The 13,182-nt window shown below is 37.0% G+C and overlaps 1 protein-coding gene across 6 annotated transcripts in view; it reads left to right on the top strand.

The window, feature by feature from the left end:
* Positions 1-13,182, top strand: part of Hr78 (Hormone-receptor-like in 78) — a 136,166-nt gene that overhangs the window by 25,824 nt on the left and 97,160 nt on the right. For all 6 annotated transcript variants that reach the window (XM_083117481.1, XM_083117480.1, XM_083117479.1 and 3 more), the window contains exon 2: positions 10,404-10,576. The gene's annotated coding sequence lies outside the window, so the exon portion shown is untranslated. The remainder of the gene's footprint in view (positions 1-10,403; positions 10,577-13,182) is intronic.

Raw genomic sequence — 13,182 nt, 5'->3', positions numbered from 1 at the left:
ACTTTCCTGATGGAGCAGCAGCACACTACAAAAATCACAACAATTTCATCAATGTTGCCTACCATGAGGATGATTTTCCTATGTTGTGTGACCGATTTCCATTCCAGGAATCCAAAAGGTTCATGCAGTACTTCCTTTTACAAAAGATGTCGTACATATGAAACGTTATTCTGCATGTGATGAATTTATAGAACATCGTTTCATTATATGTTCAAATGCCTTAGAATTTACAGATATTACTGGATATTTTACTTGTGAATATAATAACAATTGGTGGCTAGTGTGTGTTCAGAAACACCAGTGATTTACAAATTAACTTTCTTCAACCTCATGGACCATCAGGATCATTTTTATGTCCCCATTTGGTCCAACTGGACATTCGTTGGGTCCCAACGTGCAATGTTCTAACACTTCCACTGCTACAAGAAGAACATACACTTTAACAACGGACGAAAGCCAGCTTGCCATGCAAGGACTGAATGAATGAATACGTAAGAACAACCTGTGAACTATGGTGCATGTAAGTTATTTCTTAGGAAACAAACATTCTTGTCCATTTTTCACTACTGTAGATAATCATATTATTCTTAAATGTAAATAACAACAGTGTTGCAAACTACCACTAGAAATGGCCGGCTGAAAAAAATACACGTCCTAATTAAATTGTTTTTCTTTAATTATTCCATAATCGCCCCAACTTCAAATTTGGTTATGTTATAGTGTAACCTTGTGTTAACAATATATTTCAGTTCCAAGGAAATCACAGATATGCATCTTCAAAAGTTCAAGGTCCAAAGTCAAAGTGGATGACCTTGAAAAGATTTTATTCTAAATATAGTGATGTGATAACACCATTGGAAAGCTTATTTCATGTCCTTTCAAACAAGACTACAACCAGCTCTGTACATCAATTAGGCTAAGAGCAATTATCCATGAAAGTCTCGGGTGCAGACTAAAAATAGACAATTTTTTGTATTTTCAAGCCCCCAAAACTCCATAACTACACCTCACAGGAAGCTACAATTTCTCAGGATTTCATATCTTCATGAAGACTATCAAATAGAGTTTCAGAAAATTCTGAGATGGTCGGGTTGTGGACTTTGTTGATTTGGCATGGAATAACCCACATGTAAGCTAGACACATAAACACAATGTGTTCGCCACCTCGTTACAAACATACATACAGTCTGTAATGTTTTAACAATGTTCATGCACACTAGTCAAAATTGTTACTGTATGGAAGAGACATGTTCCCATTTGTGTTGGAAAACGTTTCAAAATGTTTGTGAATACACATTATGATTGCTACATTTTCAGGAAAGGTAATTGCCAATTCAGATGGTGAAGGATGATTGCAAACTGTATAATGTCACTCATAAAATTTCATAAGCACCCACACATGCAATTTTGCCCTTCAAATTCTGCATTTTCTGATTATGCATCAGACAAACTTCTTCAGCTTATGCAGTTGGACCATGACTTTCTGCAACTAGAAAGTAACCTATATCTGTACTTTTTTAATTTGACCCAGACAATTCTTCTTCAGACATTTGAATGATACAAGGCCTGCTTACATCTATGACATGACAAATGAAAAATACAATATTCCGTGTAATGCATAATTTTTTGGCTGTGGTTATTATAAACATACAGACTCAGCATCAACATTATAATAAAGAAACATGCTTCAGACCAGTAGGGATATAAACTAAAGGTTAAAAGATTAAAAAATCAGCAACTTACGTGTGTGAGTATGAGATAGTTTGTACTACGTTTCGAAGGTTACACTACCTTCTTCTTCAGGTTGAAACGATGCTTTTCAGACACCTGACATGGTGCCTCGTCGTGAAAGTGATGGTTGAGGATTTAGGTTAAATTGTTGTAGGAAGGACACTTTCTAAAAAAGAATGTAAATTACACATCTAAAACCGTGCAATACTATTAAAAACGAAAGAACGTCCAAAGCCGACGTCGGCGAACTGCCGACCGGTGCTCGGGGTAAGCGAATGCCCCCATAATATTTTACTCCTCCCCCTACATGTTCCATAGCGGCTTTTTCGACGTTTATATTTGATTGTGAGTAATTCGCACATTATCAGTATGAGACCAGTAGGGGCTGCTGGCTATTTGCACTTTGCATGTGAACACCCAAATAAATGTGTAATGCAATTAATTTTTATTACATTTATTCATTGAAGGCCCTTTCTGTACATCATCATATGTTCCTGTGACACATCACCTTCCATTTATGTATTTTTGAGTTTCTCTCATCAAATGAGGTTTGCATGAGTGACATTTAAATGTGTACACCTTCATGGCGCTGTTTTCAGTGGCGAGTAGAGAAAGCAGAAATGATCTTATGGCTTGAATGAGTGGGCTTTCGGACTCGCTTTGCACAGAAAATTGAGATATAGTGCCTGCAAGCATGTGCTGATTTCAGTCTTTGTCATGTAGTGTTGCAACTCTCTTTCCATTCTTTGCTGTATGACAGAGTCGAGAGCAACCCACACATCATTGCATATGAGTTTTTTTTTTTAGAAAGGGAAATTTTGATAATATCTCTCTTACCTCACGCTGTTTCAGGCAAGGCATAGAATTCAGCAAGCATTTAGTGCCTTGCCTTGAAAGAGGGAAGTGCGGGAAAGAAAGGGGAGGAGGATATAGCTGACAGCAAAACTGGAGTTGTGAAGAAAACGTTCCATTGCAACAATGAGCTACCATTGCAGTTTGCCTTTTACTATAAAGAAAGGTAGAAAGTATTTAGCGACACATGTTGGGTGGATCTGTGAGGGAGGAAGAATGTTGTGAATCAAGAGCAAAGGAGCACTACTCAAGAAACAGAAGTCGATATTGGAAATAGAGCAGAGAGAGAGATTATTTTTAGGGCTGAGTCGAAGCCGATGTATTGATATCTGTACAGCGCCTTGAACACCTAGTGTGGAAACCGACCCAAGAAACTGGTTCCCAAGACTGATGACAACATAGATGACAGTGCGATCAGTATCTGCTAACTTTCTTATGAAAGCAATGTGGCTTAGTTAGTTTTTGGAATATATTGTGTAGATTTGTTTATCTTGAAAGGCGGTATGTGAATTGATGGAAACCGTTAGGCTATATTTGGAAAGAAAAGTAAAATAGAATTAATAAATAACTAGCATGCATAACACAAGAAGAAACATCGCAATGTGATTCCTAACGTCAGGTGTTGGATTGTGTACTAGAGTTTATTTTTTCTATGTTATTAGAGCCTCCCCGGTGGTGCAGTGGTAGCGTCGTCACCTTGTAATCAAGGGGTCCCAGTTTCGATACCTGGTGGAGGCACATAGTGGTTCGGATTCCACTTTAAACTGTAGGTCCAGTCCCGAAGAGCCTTACTGTGCATAAAGTGGTCTTAAAACACTAAATCAACCAAGTCTATGTTATTAGAATATAAATAGTATCCTGAGAGATATTTCATACTGAGGCGACAAACCACAAGTGTCGCTTGGAAGCGAGCAGTCTGTAATCAATGCAGCCTTTCAAACCGTAGGGACACAAGCTCTGCTGACACAGTTTCCTCAAGCAGATTTTAGACCAAAGCGACACTCGACAAATGATACAGGGATTTCACACAAAAGCGACAAGGGTCCTTCTGTCCATGGCAACTTTATACTGAAGCAACATGCGACACATGTCGCTTGGAAATGAGCCAATAAAGAGCAACATTTCACATCGTAACGGCATGATGGGCAGCACAGGCCAGCGTTCGGTTGGTGTCCTCAAGCGATAAGTGTCGCGTTGGTGCGCAATCTCCCTAATGCAAGACACTCATTACATGGCACATGGGCGAACAACAAACCACGGCAACAGGTTGCAAGCTATTGAGGAAATGGTCCAGTTTGAGCAGTTTACTTCCATTATAAGCAGACGAATACCATGCAGCAAAACCGACACCAGCGCCTCTAACGATATCATATCTTAGTGGAACCCGTCAGAGCCCAGAACAGTGCCGTTTTCCACACTACGTATTCAAGGCACTGTAATATCGGTAAGCATGGGCTCAATTTTTTTCACAGATTCCATTGTCCTTGAGTCGCTAGAACAGGGTGGCTATTAACCGGGTATTATTTGTGAATTCTGCATTAATATTTCTCTGTAGACATGAAAAATTGCAACTTTTATTAATGCAATCCCATTGAATTTATACTTAACATTGTGAATAGAGTTTGTAGATTTGCTGTATTTCAAGTCTGAATATGTGAAATGACAAATGTAAACTCCGCACCTTAAATTAAGTATTTTAATATATATATACTGTTTATTTATTAATTGAATTAGAATTTTTGGTAAATTATAATCACACAGACTCTATGTAAGGTTGAAATAGAAAAAAAAAACATCTGCTTGTAACCTTGAATTTTTTGGAATATACGCCTTGAAAACCAGGAATTATACTTGAATTTTATCATGGTCCTATAGTAGCCACACTGTAGAACCACGGGCAAGAGCAACATTTGTACTTTTCAAAAGTTCGTTCACCCTTCCTTGTGACAGGTTGGATTGGAAGGTCAGCACAAGAAGTTCCACATGTAGTTTTCCGGACAAGTCCCCTGCCTCCTGGGAATCAGATGATTGACAAGATCAATGGCATGGGCAAAGTGAATGCTGCGACCCAACTTCTCGAAGGCATGTAATGGCTGTGTGGAGATAAAATAAATCATTCATTTCCAATTTCTCCTCGCGAACTCGAGGGGTAAGAAAGATGGGCAGTTTTAAAACTAGCATTACTATCATGCTGGGCTGTTTCTGGGCCAGATGATGGTGGAATACCAAAATGCACTTTCAAGGGAAAGACTATTGAATGTCACTGTGGAATTAGTTTTGTTATATCTACATTCAATTTGGGAGGGAAGGTTGTGGATTCAACATCTCTTCCCTTCTGTATCTTTCATGTGACTGTTGGTATCATGGCTGATACTGCAGTAACTTGATTTTATTGCAAATGTCAGAGAATGATGGAAAGCATGGCATAAACAGACTGCCAGATGCGATGGGTGGAAGGCATTGATACAGGTGCTGGAGAAATACATGTATCGAAGAGTTACTTAAGAAATATCAGTGGTTTTAATTAAACCGGTTGATAATGTTGTAGGAATTGTTGTCATTTAGATACTATGACTTGTATTTGGAAGTTCAAGGAAAATTTTAAATAATCAGTTTAATCTTGTATTTTGGCCATAGAACAAACAGTCAATCTTATTCATTATTCAGTGAATATGAACTTATACTATGTCACTGATTTGACAATTTTTTTAAAGTTTCTGGCAAGAACTAGTTGCATTTGATTAGAGTTTCAAGGATCCTCATGACAATGACTGAATTGAATAAGTACATTAAAAATGGTAATTAACTGAAGTGAAGGCTGAAATGTTCGTGGTATTAAACGTGGGTTTCTGATGAGACATTTTTATGTTGAAGGAAGATAATACTCATTACTAAAACATGGTAATTACACAAAATACTGGTGATATTATTATCCCTTACAAACCATTGCAATTTATCGGTATAGCATTGTGAGTGATTTTGTCAGTCCACCGAATGCTGAATTGTTTACAGGTCACAAAAGAGACCAAGTATCTTCTCTCATGATCGATTGAAGAAATCAATAGGGTATTCCAAATTTGTAATTAACCTCATTTTTATAAATTTTTGTGAAATATAACTGCTACCATCTCATTATCAGTGAAAGGTGTAATAATTAAGATTGCCAATACAATTAGCAGAAACAGGTGGGAATAATTGGGGAGGGGGCAACATTTCTTCTGGATGCGAGACTGAGGTACACACCCATAGACCCAGACCACCAGCTGCCACTGCTTCGGACTCAAAATTGTTTCAACTGTCACAAACCTCTGTACTCTGAATAATATCCATTATTATTATCTGACTTCTGTTCTTCTCAGGCCATAGGAAGGTGGACATAAAACATTAAACTGACCATACTGGTATTTGAGTTTGAGTTTGAGATAATTCTACAAATGCATTATCAACTCTTTAAGGTAAAACCTGTCACTTCACCTGTTGACAAGAAAAGCAGTTTTACCAGATTAACGAGATTTAGACATTCTCTGGTTTGTCAGTTGTTTGGGTTGGATATTTCATAAAGTCAGTTGGATCCTACTTTAAGCTGTAATTCCTGATTATCCTGTTGAGGTCTATACTGGTGTGTTTGATTCACACATAGAAGGTGGGAGGGGGGGGGTCCATTCAACTGGTGTATCCTTTATTGGGACTGAGCCCTTTGTGGGCCAGCATAGCATAGGTGAAAGCAGGCTAACATCATCCCATGATGATTGTTTTCTGGGTAGGAACCATGTGCCTCCCAGCCGCAGATGGTAGCAGTGAGACAAGTCCATGCTAGTGTGGGTATTTTCTGGTTCATCCAGAACTTGAGCATGAGCTTCCTTGCAGAGGCCATGGCGGACTGTATCTAACATTACATAGTTTGGTGCATAGTTTTCTGGGAGGAATTTATTTGTAGCTGGAACTTCCCTTTTATCTGGGAAAGATGAATGGGAAAATGAGGAGCAAGATCATTCCATTTTGAAGCATCTTTCTGTTAACGTCATCTGCTAACTCAAGGTGAATTAAAATTCATCTTCTACAGTTAGATGTGTAGGGGGGATATGGTACATGTACTGGTCTTGTAGATGGCAAATTTGGGTATTATTCTGTATATTTGCATTTACTACTTATACCTTTTATCTTTGCAATACAGAAATAACAGTCCGATGAATGAACTCGTGGTTCAAGTCACACCATTCCATTTTCATTGAAGTTGAAGATGTTCGCCCCCCCCCCCCTCCCTCTCTCAATGTGATTCAGCCCTCCCCGAAATAAAATCTTGCGTGAATCATTATGCATTCGTAAAGGTTAAATTGTTTATTCCCACCTTCTGTTCTAAATCATTTAAAATATTATTTAACATACATTACTTATCACAGAAAAAATACCTAAAACGAGGGTGGCTACAGACAAGCAGAAATGAAATTCAGTGACTTTTCCAGGTTTTCCAGGACAAATTTGTAAATATTTCCCTGATAATTATAACCACATCCACATTTTTGTAAATGTGCAACTAACATGAATAAGAGATAAGAAAATGCTGTTAGAAAAAAAATCAGTATGACAAGTATTGTTGGATCATGCGATTTAAAAGTAATACATTGTTAAAGCTCAGCTTACTAAATGTTGCTGCTTCTTGTGCAAATGGGACAGCATGGACAAGAATAATCACCACATCAAGAAAGAATGGCCAAAGTGTGACTCACATACACCTGGATGAAAAATGTTGTACATCCCTCACTAGTTAACTCATATGCGATTCTTCTTCCTTCACTTCATATCAAGTTAGGGCTTTTCAAAAAGTTTGTTAAGGCCATGGACATAAATGGTTCTGTATTTCATTAATTGAAGGAAAAATTTCCTCGTGTTAGTGACGCTAAAATCAAGGAAGACATTTTTGTGGGCTCCTAAATTAGAGCTTTGATAATGGATAAAAGATTCAAAGGTCTGTTAAGGGAATTTGAAAAATGAACGTGGAGTTCATTTAAAAGTATTGTGTATAAACATTTTAGGAAATCGTAAAGCTCCGAGCCACCATGAGATTGTGGGTGAACTCTTACAGTCATCCAAATATATGGGGTGTAATATGCCTCTCAAAATACTTTCTTGGAGAGACAGCTGGATTTCTTCCTGATAAATCTTGGTGCCATCAGTGACGAACATGGGAAGCATTTTCACCAAGACGTCTATGGCATGGAAAAGAGGTACCAGGCACAGTGGAGTGCAAGAGTGCTTGCCGATTACTGTTTGATATTGAAGAGGGATCTTCCAGGTGCAAAAATACTGAAGGAAATCAACAACTCTCACATTTTTGTTAAGTTGAATATGTATTTATGTAAAAATGTCATGCATGTAAAGATACACAACATATATTCACACTTAACCTGGGTGTCACAAAGAAACTGTGGGTTATGGAGATGAACTACTTAACATATTTGAATTCAATGTGCTAAGTTCTATTAGGATCAGGTATTTTTTCTCATGTGCCAAGGAAAAGGTTCAATTTTGTTTCCTGGTGTAATTAGTGCCCTGATTTGCACATTTTTTCAACATGTAGATAATTAATAGTACAGGAAGTTACCTAAAAATGCTGTCCAAAGTTAGTAAAATATTAACATACCTCAAACAGGGTATGAGTAGTAAATTGTTCTTCCAGTTGATTTAAGGCAGAAAAATTGATTATAAACGTATGGTAGTGCAAGAGTAATTTTGAGATTTTGTTTCAAATCTACTTTATGCACACATGGGCTAATCAGAACAGGGCCTACAGTTTAAAGTGTGATCCAAACCACTATGTGCCTCCACTGGATATCAAACATGGGACCCCCTTGATTATAAGGCCAATGACATTACCACTACCCCATCGAGGAGACCCTGCCAAAGTAAATAACTGCATAATATTTTTTTTTATTTCAAAAGCACATGAGGGCCACTTGTAAATATTTATATTTGGATCCCTTAATGTACATACTCACATGTTCTACTTCATCTCGTAACTGAGGTTGTGAAAATTCCTCTTGAGATGCTTTCAGTGTGAGGCAAAATTGCCTTGAAATTATTATTGTGTTGTTATTGGACTAGTGCAGTAAAAAGTCTGCAGGGAACTAGCTGTTTCCACTTGACTGACCAGTAACTGTGCTTTGCTCTAAAATTTATCGTTATCCTTTACAAATTTTATTCCCAAAACGTATGTATAATAATATTATTTTGTAGGAATCACAAGTCTGGTGTTAGTTTTTTTTGCATTTAATTTTTATATCTGCTTTCCAAAATTATACTAATACAGAACTGTAGTCATACAATTTAGGATGTGTGAATAAGGAAATTGATTGTTCATTACGGAACATTTAGCTGGTCGAAACATTGTTAATGATGCATTATCGTCATGTATAGTTGTAGAGAACAGTGAATTTAGAATTTTGGTATAGATCACTATACTGAATAGGACCTCCCTGATGGCATAGTGGTAACATCATCGCCTTGTAAAGAAGGGGTCTCTGGCATGATGATGCCTGGTAGAACCACATAGTGGTTCGGGTGCCAGTTTAAACTAGATCCAGCCCTGATTAGCCTAGCTGTGCATAAAAGTGGACTTAAAACAACAATTCAATCAATCAATCACTGTACTTAGTAAAAATGCCATTCATAAATAAGACCAATGTTTTTCAATAACGGTTAAACAGAACTAACATATTGAATTTTTGCATAAATTGGAAATTTGTAAGTGATGCTTAGTCAAACCTTAGGTGCAGGTGGATGGATATGTATAATTCAACATGGCAACAATGAAGTAATTGTGAGGAATGTTTATGCAAATTATCCTACCTGAGGGATGATATGTCCTGTGTTCCTCCCATTTCCAAGTACTGTCATAGTCCATAAAAAACTCTGTACAGAAAGTAATTAAGTTTTTCAGTCAATTATTATAATAGTGCTTCTTACCATTCAAAGTTAAGAGTAATATTATATACAGTGCATTCATATCTTATTTATTGTTTACCAGGTCAGTCATTTTAAACTCTGACCATTGCAAATGGCCTGGGCATGGGGGTTCTTTGTGAGTGTCCCTTCATCTATTTTATCATGTCATCACTTGTCCTCATCTTTGCGATTAGTGAAAAGTGGCAGAAATGGGAAGTAAAATCAATCAATGAAACACATAAGGTTGCATCCAGTGCAATGAAGCATAATATGTATAGCAAATATACCTGCATGTTGGTATTGCCTTGAAATGTTTCAGAAAATGGTTCCAAACGTAATATTTACTTTTGTATTGATTCCATAATATTTTAAACTCATATTTCTCTGTCATTGAAAGTGATTGTGAGGTGCACACACATATAGAAACATTAAAATAAAAAATGAAACTCATGAAAGGTGCTTGCAGAGTGAGGGATTCCCTTTCAAGCATAGAACATAGGCATCTGTATCTAGTGACAGCTGAGAATGAACTGAGGACAGTGACACAAAGTTCAAATAAGTTGTGTGCATAATTTTCTATATATTAATTACCAACATTATCCATTAACTGGTTTGCTTTTTTTATTATTACAGTATTTCTTTCACAAATAAATTCTAAATGTTGGTTTTAAAATTTATTTACAGTTGCTTCCAAATAAACATTGGCACTATATACATCATACAATTAACAAATATCATTTGAGGGTATATGCTAATTTCTGTTTCTCTACATTTTAATGTTTCTTTGATTGTGGCACTTAGTTGAGATAATTTTATTGGAATAATATGTATATGTGGAAGGTAATTACTAAACTAGCATATTTTTCTTGTACTTTTAGGTTACATGACGGACTTCTGCTACTGATCAAGCTTTGTGATTTTTCTGTTGACGTGCCAACACAATAAGCATAATGGGAGGCTGTATTTGTTGTTAATTATTCATTATGGATGACTGTATTAAGTCTGAATATTTAGCCAACTCTCCAAATGATCTTACAGCAGACCAAACAGGGTAAGTTATTTCTTGTTTGTACTTTCTTGTGTAAATTTTTCAGTTTCTATTTTATTTTATTTGTTTAATGAATTCTGTATGAGAATGCAATGAAAGGCCATGCTTTCTCAAAGTGAAAATGGGGGACAATAGAATGTATATGTAGAGGGGGAATGTATACTTAAAAGAAAGAAAAACTAAAATGGAGGATACATTTCATGAACTGTGCAAATACAGAATACTCATGATGATAATACATGTGATAACTTTCATTCATGAGCTGTAGTACAGCAATTATGGTTTATCTTCTTCATACATTCTTCATTTTGGCAGTATTTTTATTTGTACATTTTTCATAAAATAATTTAATGTGCCATGGTGGTCCAGTCAGTAGGGCAGGACTTGGGTGCAAGTCCTGGGGTGGATGATCTTGGGTGGATAATTTTTCCAACTTGTCCCTGCATATACAGTGGAACTCCAATTTTACATTCCCAGATTTTACATTTTCCCACATTATACATTCACTCGTGATGGTCCCAACATAGCAGAATGTTATACAATTTTCCTTGATTTTACATTTCCCGTATTATAAGTTTTTTTTTAGCTTGGCCCCCTGAAAAACGTAAACTCGAGGTTTCACTGTAGAGGCTCCTAGACTTGCCCTACATCTCATTAATGTATACCTGGCGGGTAAAGGCAGTTGGAGCATGATGTTATTGGGCCATTCCATGCCAAATCACACAGCCTCCGACCTCACCATTTCCGAATTGCATGAAAAAGTGAGAGTTAGTAGTATTTGAGGAAACAATAATATGTGCACAATAACAGCCAACAGCGATGCATACTTTTTGTGTAGCAGGCTTGCCAACTTAGGGAAAAAGTGAAAAATTTGACATATGGTGCCGAAGGAAAAAAATCATAACTGTTGTTGCAGGTAAGCTAGAATCTTCATGTTCGGCTCATTTTAAAGCTAGAGGATTGTTCTTTTAATAAAAACTAAAAGTCTTTACCTTCAATCAAATTTTTATAAAAAAAACTTGCATCATACATGAGCCTCAAAGTAAGATGGTGCTCCATCTTGTTGAAACATGGTAGTTTTCCATTTCGTCAATCTGAGGGAGCAAAAATTCTCCAGCATATCCAAGTGTTCCATGCTGTTCCATGCTGTTGATGGTTGGTTCAGTGAAGAAAAACACCTGCAAAACCTAGAGAACCTGGAAATTTCATGAAATTTGCAAATCTCTTGGAAATCTCGGGGGGGATCTTCTAATTGTTCAATGTATTCCAATGAAGTACATTGGAGGGAGTAGAATGTGCTCCTGCCTGCTGATAATAAGTACTAATTGCTACGACTGCAATAACTTGCTTTACACAATCTACTTTGAAGATATAGGTTTTAGGTATTTGTTTATATTTTGCATTACACATTAAAGTTTGAAAATATGTTCTCTACATGATTTTTCAAAATTTTATTTTGTGATTTGTAAAACAATTTGTAAAGGTATGTTTAACTCCCAGAGTACCTATAATCTTTCTCCTTAATGAACTGATATGAAAAATTTGCCAGGACCAATAACCAATGTAGAATGCCAGATGTCCACCTCCTTAATTATTGTATGCAACAAAGTCATTCCAAAGGTTTTTTTGCCTTTGAAAAGAAAAATGTATATTTAGACATTTAATTATTCAAAACTATGACACATGAATCCTCTTTTTATTCATGAAATAATAATAAAATGTCAGATTTTTGTGCTAAATTACAATAATAATAATAATAATCCGTTGCGCAACAGCCCATGAAGGGCCTAGGCATACCTACCGACTGCCGATCTCCCTCCCACGCTTTCCTTCGTCACCTCTAAGCGTGGAGATCTTCAACCAGTATTGGAATAGTCGGGGGGTCAGCCCGACGTATCCCCAGCCGTTATAGTAGGTCTTCTCGACCGGATTACGCTCACTCACTCGGAGCTCCCCAATATCCTCACGATGGTGGGTTGCCACCGGCCCTATACGCAGGCCGAATAAATTCCGACCAGAGCCGGATTCGAACCTACGCCGTCCCGCAGCGAACGATCTCAAGACGAGTGAACGCCTTAACCCGCTCGACTACGGAGGAGGACGTGCTAAATTACAGGCTATTGTAAATTACTGGTAATTTCACTGATAAACCGATACACTGATATGCCTATATCAGCCAATACTGATAAGAGTACCAATTGATGTGTCCCATTCATTATTATATAAAAAAGGTTGGAATGATATGGCTATGAGAAGAAGTGGTGAAGGTTATTGTGAAATACATTTAAAATAGTAGTGAACTGTGTATCCAGTACTTTGGTAAAAAAAATTGAGTATTCTGGAAAACTCGGGGGAAAATACATTTGGAGTTTATTTGGGAACCCTGAAAAAGGTCCCAAAAAACTTATCACACCACACATTGACTTTAGGAGAGTTCATGTGTGTTCCTGGATAATATGTGATTGTTCTGAGTGCCAAATGGGCAGTTGTGCTGATTTACACAATGGAATATCATATTATCTTTGAAGAGGATATGGGCTAAAAATCCTGACTCATTGTCCAATTTGCATAGGATGTTCACAGCAAATTCAACCTTGTCAGCTTGTCTT

The sequence above is a fragment of the Lepisma saccharinum genome, chromosome 2, assembly GCF_977018435.1.
Source record: "Lepisma saccharinum chromosome 2, izLepSacc3.1, whole genome shotgun sequence".
In the NCBI taxonomy this organism is placed as follows: Eukaryota; Metazoa; Arthropoda; class Insecta; order Zygentoma; family Lepismatidae; genus Lepisma; species Lepisma saccharinum.
The sequence above is the reverse complement of the archived record's forward strand: the minus strand, read 5'-3'. Positions and strand labels throughout refer to the sequence as shown.